A 9808-nucleotide genomic window follows, 5' to 3' on the forward strand; every position below is an offset into this window, starting at 1 on the left:
AAAAAAAAAAAAGAAAGAAAGTGACTCAAAGGATAATGTGAAGATGATCACCACATATGGTTTTTCAGAGATTATTCCTTGGCAGTATGGAACTATCATGAAACTAGAGACTCAGCCAGTGCTCTGTTCAAGGACACTGGCTGGCACTGGAGCTGCCACACCTGTCCAGGGATCAAGTCCACAGGGAAAACCCTGATTATGGGGAAGAACAATAAAATTATGTAACCATTTATGAAGTTCATTAACATATCAAAGAGGCAGGAACACTATAGTATATATAGGAAGGATGTAAAAGGTACTTCTATTTTCTCCCAGAGTTCTTTCTTTAAGAACAGTTTGTTGTGTTGCAAAAAACAGAAAATAGGGGCCAGGGAGATGGCTCAGTGGAATAAGCGCTTCCCTGGCAAGCACAAGGGCCTGAGTTCAACCCCCGGTTCCGCCAAAAAAAACAACAACCAAAAAAACAGAAAATAAAAGTTTCATTACAGGGGCCAGGAGACGGCTCAGGAGAATAAGCGCTGGCCTGGCAAGTGCCAGGGCCAAAGTTCAATCCCCAGTTCCACAAAAAAGAAAAAAAAAAAGTTTCATTACAGGTTGTTTTGTTTTTGTTAAATTAAGGAAAGTATAAAACACTAGATAGGACAGAATGAAAAAGTATCAGAACAAGTAACAGGCAATTCCACAGCCTGCCCCCACACACCCCCAGTACTGAGGGTGGAACTCAAGGCTGCTGCACCAAAAGGAAAAAGCAGTGCTACTCTTGTACCACATACTGACAAAGGCTATAGTCATTCTCTAGGTCTGGGTAAGAGTAGCACAGATTTACTTCTTTCAATCGGGGAACTATTTCCACTAACTCACACTCAGATTACAATTCTAAATTAGGAATCACCTGGGACAGAACACAGTATCTTAGGTTTTTTTTTTTTTTGGCAGAATCGGGGACTAAACTCAGGCCCTTGTGCTTGCCAGGCAAGCACTTAATCTACTGAGGTATCTCCCAGCCCAGAACACAGTATCTTATAACTTATCATGTATTCCTCTGACATTTATGTTTTATCTGGGAATTGCCTGCATAGCCTTTGCCCCTTAACTTGCACTCTTACTTGACAAGTCAGGGATATGCACTGTCAGCACTCAAGGCTAAGCCTCATCCTTGGATGTCCACTCTAGTTCTCCAAGCTACCACTTAAACAGCATGAACCCTTTGAGAAGGCTCCATGACTCCTGCTGACCTTGGTTAATCACCTTCTACTCCAAGGAATGAACTATTTTTCTTTTAAAGTTCTTCCTGGGCTGGTGAGATGGCTCAGTGGTCTAAAGCACCTACTCAGAACAAGCTTAGCAAAGCACAGGGACCGCGGTTCAATTCCCCAGCACCACATGCCAGCCAGCCCCGCCCCCTGGTGGGCTGAGCTGGCCACACACACACACACACACACACACACACACACATAAATAAGTCAAATAAATAAATTTAAAAAAAATAAATAAAGTTCTTCCTATACTTCTTTTTTTTTTTTTTATTTATTTATGTGTGTGTGTGTGTGTGTGGCCCGCTCAGCCCACCAGGGGGCGGGGCCGGCTGGCATGTGGTGCTGGGGGATTGAACCGCGGTCTCTGTGCTTTAGCTTAGCTTGTTCTAGGTAGGTGCTTTAGACCACTGAGCCATCTCACCAGCCCTATACTTCTTTTACCTGCCAGATTGAAAGCTATTTTAGTGAGAAAGGATGTCTGTTGTGTGCCTTGAGCCACACACATAGTTGGGACTCAAATACCAATCAAATGGACACAAGAGAATCTTATGGAGCATGTTTCTAGACAAAAAGATGAATAAACCAGGCATGGTGGTTCGTGCCGGTAATCCCAGCTCTCTGAGACAGGAGGATCACCTGAGTTCAAGGCCAGCTTGGTTTACATGCTGCGACTCTGTCTCAGAAAATAAAACAAAGATGAATAGGTAACTCAGTCATTCTCTTCGCTCAAGGCCTGAATCTTCACATCAAGCCAGATCTATAATCACTAACCAATCTTTTTTTTTTTTTTTTTGCGGCCTCAAGATCCCTTCAGGACCTTCACACAATTTTAAAATAAAATATGGCATTTGTAGCAGTTTCTAACCTGAAAAAAAAAAAAAAAAAAAACAACTTCCCACTCCTAAGTACAGGGTAGCCTGAAAAAGAATTCTAGAATTTGAGAAGTTTCAATGTGTATCCTTTTTGTCTTGTTGTGCTCTGGATTTAAATGCTACCCTCTGAAGGTGGAAGTCTATTTGTTGACAATACTTGCAAAGATCTTCTATATTAGCTATATATAAGTTAAACTAATAAATCTACTTATCTTAAATTATCATTCTTTCAGCATTTTCCCCCAATTGTAACTATGAAGAGAAAATGGTACATAGGCGTAGGAAGTGGAGATGGTAATTCCCTTCATTAAATTTTCTTTTTAAAAAGTAAAAAAAAAAAAAGATCCCTTCAGGGCATTTCTGGTTTGGCCTGAGTATCTAGGTTTGAAACACAGCACCTGAGCCTGACTGCTTTGTTTAAGCAGGCACTTAGACAACTGGGCTAATGGGCAGGGCACCTCACTAACCAATCTAACAGCAAGAGTACAAATGCCAATCACTACAGATAGACATGCACCCAAATGAATTAAGATTATCTTTTATATTATATGACCAGTGTCATTGCCAAGATTGGCCCATGTGTTTGACAGCAGTTCACCACAAGATATGTGAGAGAGACACCCACAAGAACCAATCAAGGGGCTGGTGAGTTGGCTCAGTGGTCTAAAGCACCTACTTGGAACAAGCTAAGCTAAGCAAAGCACAGGGACAATGGTTCCATCCCCCAGCACCACATGCCAGCCAGCCCTGCCCCCTGGTGGGCTGAGCTGGCTACACATACACAAAATAAATAAATAAATATTAAAAAAAAAAAGAACCAATCAAAAAGCACAGAATTTTTCAGCTGAGCAAAGCAGATGTCAGACAAGGACAGCTAGTGTTGAGTTGTTTACAGTGAACAACTCTTTCCTCTCTTCATTGACAACAGCCTCAAGACAAAGAACAGGCCCACGGTCATTTCTGAAATAAGAACAAACTTTTAAGGTCATGACTCCCTGACTGAGCCAAATTATCACAAGAATGGCAGTCAACACAAGTTCCTTTCTTTTACACAACTGAAAGTCTTCTAAAGTAGTAGAGGATAGCTCACAGCATTCTCTAAAAAGCTGAGGAACTAGGCCTGACAGCTCAGGCCTATGATCTTAACACTCTGGGAGGTTAAGGCAGGAGGATTACCTTGAGTTTGAGGCCATCCTGGGCTACACAGCAAGTTCAAGGCCAGTCTGTACTATATAGAGACCATGTCTCAAACAAACAAAGAAATAACCAAAAACAAAAAAAGCTTCCAAAAAAACCCCTATGGCCAAGGTTCTATCCCCGGCTTGCATGCGTGCTGGCCTGCCTGCAGGACGAGCTGAGATGGCAAATGAGACTGGGCACGGTGGCACATGCCTGTAATCCCAGCACTTGGGAGGCTGAAAACAGGGTAATCGGGCTGGGGGAGATGACTCAGTAGAATAAGTGCTTCCCTGGCAAGTGCAAGGGCCTGAGTTCAATCCCTGGTTCCGCAAAACAAAACAAAACAAAACAGGGTAATCATTATGGGTCGGATCTACATAGTGAGACCATGTAGACCCTGTCCTAAATACAGAAAAAAAAAAAAGAAAAAAAAGATCATCATGTAACTATTTAAACATTTATAAAATTAGAGAATCCATTACCCAAAGATCAACATACACTCAATAATTTTTACTTAGAAACCAGCATACCTTCACATATCCTTCCTCTCATTATGCTAAAATCTGCTTCACTTTAAAAATAAGTCACTGTATCTCTCAGCTTCTGCTTTATGGTCATTTAGTTTGGAGCCTTTTTTGTTTGTTTGTTTGTTTGTTTCTTTGACAGGCTCTTTCCTACATAGCCTAGGCTGCCCTCAAACTTGTGCTCCTCCTAAATGCTGAGATTACGAGCAATGCATCACCACATTTCATTGGGTTTTGACCTTCTGAAAGGCTATAATTCCATGAAGGATAGTATACACGATACTGAGAATAAAATATACCAAGTATGGAAGTTTTATAAAGGCTAGTTTTAAAGCTGGGTGTGGGGTGTGGTGGGGTGTGGTGGTGCATGCCTGTGATCCCAGCTCTTGGGAAGCATGAAGATTCCTGAGAACTGGAAGCCAGTCTGGGCTACATAGTGAGTTTAAGGCCTGCCTGAAATATGTAGTAAGACCCTGCAGAACAGTAAACAACAACCAAAAAAATATTAAATGGGTAGGTGGTACACACCTGTAATCATAAATTCAAGCCCAGAGTGAGCAATTTAGTGACTTAGTGAGACCTTGTCTTGAAACAAAAAATAAAAGGCTAGAACAAAGCCCTAAGTTCAAAGTCCAGTACCATCAAAAATATAAAACCAACCAAACAAAAAATGAATACTGAATGTAATACAGGGTATTTTGAAGCACCTAACAAGTTCTGTAGATTCTAACTCATTTATCTCTTCAACCTACTCCTTCCTTTTAATGCAACTGATTCAGGTCATATTCTTATAATTGACTAGGATTTCTAGAGTTCTCTCAAATATTCCTAAAATGTTTCCTGGTTATGTTATTCCCTTGCTTACAAACAAATCCAGTAACTTGGTCAGCTCTCTCCTGAGTCCTGTCTCTCTAGTGTCATTTTCCTCAAGCCCCATGCCCATTATCTGTTCCCATCCCACCTCCTTAGTTATACTGTTCCTTGCTCCGCATTTCCTCTGCCTCCTTCCTCTACTCACTCTATACACCAAACCCAGTCATGACCCACACCCTGGACACCGTACCTGATGCCTTTTGATCCCTGGCTCAACTTCACCCCTTACACTGTTCTGGAGCTCCCCCAACACGGTGAGGAATCTGAAGGCAGACACTTGTTTTTGTTGCCTGTTTCCAAGGACAAAGCAAAGCAGTGCATGGTAGAAAATAAATATAAATAAGCATTCACATGTCTGAATAAATGTCTAATTTTTCCCCTAGTCCAGGAATCGAACTCAGGGCCTTTACCTGAGCTACATGCTATTTTTTTTTTTTAAGATAAGGTCAGGCCAGTCTTGAATTCCCTAGGTAGCCCAGGGTAGCTTCAGACTTCTAAGGCTCATCTTGCCTCAGCTTCCCTAGTACAGGGATAACAGGCATGCGCTACCATACCTATTTTTAATTTTTTTTTAAAATTTATTTATTTTACTTATTTATGTGTGTGTGTGTGTGTGTGTGTGTGTGGCCAGCTCAGCCCACCAGGGGGCGAGGCTGGCTGGCATGTGGTGCTGGGGGATTGAACCACGGTCTCTGTGCTTTGCTAAGCTTGTTCTAAGTAGGTGCTTTAGACCACTGAGCCATCTCACCAGCAGGCAAAAAGAGGGAGGAGGCAAAAAGATCTCTGAGAGTTTCAGGGCAGCTTAGAATTCATACTGAATTCAAACTCAGCTTGAACTACATCTTTTTTTTTTTTTTTTTTTGTGGTACTGGGGATTGAACTCAGGACCCTGGGTTTGCCAGGCAAATGTTTATTCTACTGAGCTATCTCCCTGGCCCTTGAACTACATCTTAACCCGCCTCCAAAAAGAAAATACATTAATGCTCAAATGAATATTAGATTCAGAACTTCAATTAGAATTAAAGAATCTAGGCATTCCTTTTCCACAAGAATAGTAAGTTGTTTAATTTATTTTTCAGTAGTAAGTGGTTTTAAATGGTTTAATTATTTGTTATGGATCCCTTCAGAACTTGAAGTCCTTTATATTTTGAAACACTAACAAATAGAATGTGGAAATTTAAAATTTCCAAAATCAGGCCAGGCATGGAGGTACACATCTATAATCCTAGCACCCCAGAGGCTGAAGCAAGAGGATCACTTTGACTTTCAGGCTAGCCTGGGCTACAAAGTGAGTGTAAGGCCAGCCTGAACTGAATAGTGAAACCCTATCTCTAAATAAATAAATAATAAAGGGCTGGGGAGATAGCTCAGCCTTCAAACACCTTCCTAGCAAGTACAAGGTCCTGTGTTTGATCCCCCGTACTGAAAAAAAAAAAAAAGCAAAATAAATAAATTAAATAAAATTTCCAAAATCAAGGCTGGACATGGTGGTACATACCTGTAATTCTAGTACTGGAGAGGCTGAGACAGGAGGATCATTGTGAATTTTTTTTTTTTTTGTGGAACTAGGGATTGAACTCAGGTCCTTGCGCTTGTTAGGTAAGCACTTATTCTACTGAGCTATCTCCCTAGCCCCTAGGATCACTGTGAGCTTGAGTCCAACTCGGGCCACAACTAGTAGTGAGTTCAAGGCCAGCCTAAATTGCATAGCAAGACCCTGTCTAAAATAAAAAAAAAAAAAAAGCAAGAAGAAGAATTCCAAAATCAGGTCACAAAAGATATGATATTTGTGGGTGCTTTCCTGTAAATGTCAGTATAAGGGACACTGGCAAGAGGATAATAAGTTGGAGTCCTGCCTAGGCAACCTACTGAAATTCCGTCTGAAATAAAAAACAAAAATGATCTGGGGGGCTGGGGAGATGGCTCAGTAGAATAAGCGCTTGCCTGGCAAGCACAAGGGCCTAAATTCAATCCCCAGTTCTGAGGGGAAAAAAAAAAAAAAAAAAAGTCTAGGATGCCTATAATGCTAGTACTCTAGGGTCAGCAAGTGGAGCCAGGACTGCTTAAAAAAAAAACAAAAAAAAAAAACTGGAGGTGTATGTCTGTGCAAAAGACCTGAGTTCAGTCCCCAACACCACAAATAATAAAAAGTAAATTGATGCCTGTAATCCCAGTACTGGAGAGGCTGAGGCAGGAGAATAGTTGTGAGTTCAAGATCAGCCTGGGCTACAAAGAGAGCTCAAGGTCACCCTGAACTGCACAGCAAGACCCTGTCTCAAAAAGACCAAAAAAAAAAAAAAAAAAAAAAAAAAAAAAAAAAAGTAAAAAAGGCAGAGGCTGTAGCTCCATGGTAGAGCACCCCTGGTTTGACACCCAGTACCAACGAATGAATGAATGAATGAATGAATGAATGTTATGATGGTTTCTACATCCTCCCAAACGATCTCCTGTCTGTCAGATGATTAGCTGTAGCCCAGGCTGGCCTCAAAAAGTTACCATGAGAGCACAACTGGCCTAGGGGAAGGGCTATGAGGCTAGGAAAGGACTCCAGCCACTAGCTTTGTGAGTAAGCCATCTTGGAATTAAGTTTTTCCCGCTCCACAGGGGCAGGGAGCCACCACTATCTACATAAGACTACTGCTGAATTTTTAGCTCAAAGAAACTGTTAAATAAAGGTCATTTTAATCTATTCAGCTTTGTGCCGGTTACACACCAGCAGATAATAGGTGGACGTAATGGCAGCAGGATGACCTTGAGAAAAAGGCCAGCACAAAGAAATAGATCAGAACCAGGCACTGGCGGTCCACGACTGTAATCACAGCACCTGGGAGGCTGAGGCAGGAGGATGGCCAGGAGTTAAAGGCCAGGCTACACTACATTGTGAGGCCCTGTCTCAAAAACAAAACAAAAATTGAGCAGAGAATGGTCTGGAGAGCGTGAGAGAACCAAGACGTCCCCCACCAGTCGCCCATCCTGATCTCTTTCATGCCCTTGAACTTGCTTATTCCAGCTCCCTTAACTTTTCCCTCCATAGTGTGAACTGGTTCTCATGCATTCTTTACTCTGGAAGCCCAAAGGACCCCTGGCAGGGCAAAGTCGCCCAGCAGCCGTCGGCCACCCGCAACCAGAGCCACTCGCCGCACCTCCCTCCTCCCTCCTATTTCTTCTAGTTGCTCGCTCACTGCTGCTCACTTCTTTACTGACATCTCCAGGGGAACAGATTTCGGGTCTGCGACTCCCTAGCCTCGGGAGCGGGGCGAGGCCGCCAGGGGTCATGAGATGACCCACGCGGCCAGCTGGGCACGGCGTCAGCTCAGCCAGCTCTCTGCAGAGCCCTGCCGGCCCCACGCCAGCTCGAGGCCGCACCGCGAAACACCAAAGGGTTACCTCAGTCGGCCTCCTGACGGGCGGCTCGCAACGGCGGCCAAGAGATTCAGGGCACACCTAGGCCTTTCTCACACGACCAGACTCTGAACGCGGGGTACGCGGGCCTGGAGCCGACCTCCGACACCCGGAGGCACCTCGACGCGGAGGTGCGGAAGCCAAGGCAGAGCAAAGGAGGGCGCCCGGCGGCCCGCCCCGCCTCTGGCCCCGCCCATCCCGCCTCAGGACAAGACTGACCCCGCCCCAAGCCCCGCCCCACAGCAGGCCCCGCCCCCGTCTCCTGTCACTCCCGGGGCGCGGCTCCTCTTTGTCCCTGCCTCAGGCCACCATGCACCGCAACCTTCCTCCTCCGCAGCCATAGGCCCCACCTCGCCGCAGGGAGGCACCGCCCCAGAGCGCCTGCTGGGCGCGTCATTTCCGGCCTGGGAGAAATGGTGGGACTGCGGTGGCTCCGTTGGTCCTCCGGTGGGCAGAACACAGCGGCCCGCTGCGCTGCTGGGCAGTTTCTTCACTGAGACTAAGTGTGGGTGCGCGAGGACCGCGTGTTGGTTCTCGAAAGACGAAGCGAGCTCTGGCCTGAAATTCAGCCCGATCCGCCCCTTACACACACACTCCGCGTGCTGGCCGCTCCTGTGCAGGCTGGGAGGGCCGCGTCCGCCGAGCGGCGCTAATTGTTTTTTCCACGTGCAGGCTATGAGTCTAGTGTCATTTATTGAATTACTCCCTCCTTTCCCAACAGTCTGCAATCGCACCTGCTAGGTTTGTTTGGGGGGTTTTGTTTGTTTGTTTGTTTGTTTGAGACAGGTCTCGCTGTACAGCTCAGGCTGGCCTTGAGCTTACTTTGTAGGCCAGGCTGGTCTCGAATTCGCAGCAATTCTCCTGCCTCAGCCTCTCAAAGGCTGGGATTACAGGTGTGCACAACCACTCTCGACTAAATATTTTTTCTTAACTACATATTAAAGAGTTTCTTATGGGTTACTATGCAAATTCACTGATTTTTATCCGAATGTTCGCACAAGGTGTAGTGGATTCAAGATAGATTTATTGGGCCTGGGGATATAGCTCAGCGGCGTAAGTGCCAGCCTGGCAAGCACAAAGTCCTGAGTTCAATCCCCAGTACCGCCAAAAAAAAAAAAAAAAAAAAAAGATAGATTTATTGTTTACTTTGCAATAATAAGTATATTTGCACTTTTTTCCCCAAGACTTTATTAACATAGGCTAGCCGTTTGTTTGTAGACAGTGTTATGGTTTGTGTCTAGGTGTCCCCCCAAAGCCTCATGCAGTCTTGGGGCGCTTCTGGAATTTGCCATTGATTACTGTGGGTGTGGATGCTGCACCTGCCCTGAGGCAGGTAATTTGCATTACAATATAAGGAGGGAAGAGAAGCTAGCTGCTTGAGCTGCTGCTACCTCTTTTTGTGCTCTTGCTTTTTGCTGCTTCTATGAAAGGTTGCCCTCTGCCTTGGAGCCAGCTGAGTATGGACTGAAACCTCCAGTAACTGTGAGCTAAATAAACCTTTCCTTCCTTCACTTTGAGTGTCAGGTATTTGTCCCAGGAAGGAGAGCAGAGTAACTAAGACAGACAGGATCTTGCTCGTTGTATAGTTCAGGCTGGTCTTGAACTCACTGTGTAGCCCAGGTGGGCTTCAAACTTGCAGTGATCCTCCAGCCTCAGCCTCCTGAGTGATGGGATTATAGGCATGTGCCCCACACTGGGCTTT

The 9808-nt window shown here is 44.7% G+C and overlaps 1 protein-coding gene across 3 annotated transcripts in view; it reads right to left on the reverse strand.

The window, feature by feature from the left end:
• The window catches only part of Fam234a (family with sequence similarity 234 member A), a 51386-nt gene that overhangs the window by 30975 nt on the left and 10603 nt on the right, over positions 1-9808 (reverse strand). For 2 of the 3 annotated variants that reach the window (XM_004627945.2, XM_023711637.1), the window contains exon 1: positions 8092-8280. The exons of the other annotated variant lie outside the window; for it this stretch is intronic. The gene's annotated coding sequence lies outside the window, so the exon portion shown is untranslated. Of the gene's footprint in view, positions 1-8091; positions 8281-9808 lie in introns of those variants that run through there. 3 annotated transcript variants of the gene reach the window in all.

The sequence above is a fragment of the Octodon degus genome, unplaced genomic scaffold (assembly GCF_000260255.1).
Source record: "Octodon degus isolate 3935 unplaced genomic scaffold, OctDeg1.0 scaffold00021, whole genome shotgun sequence".
NCBI lineage: Eukaryota > Metazoa > Chordata > Mammalia > Rodentia > Octodontidae > Octodon > Octodon degus.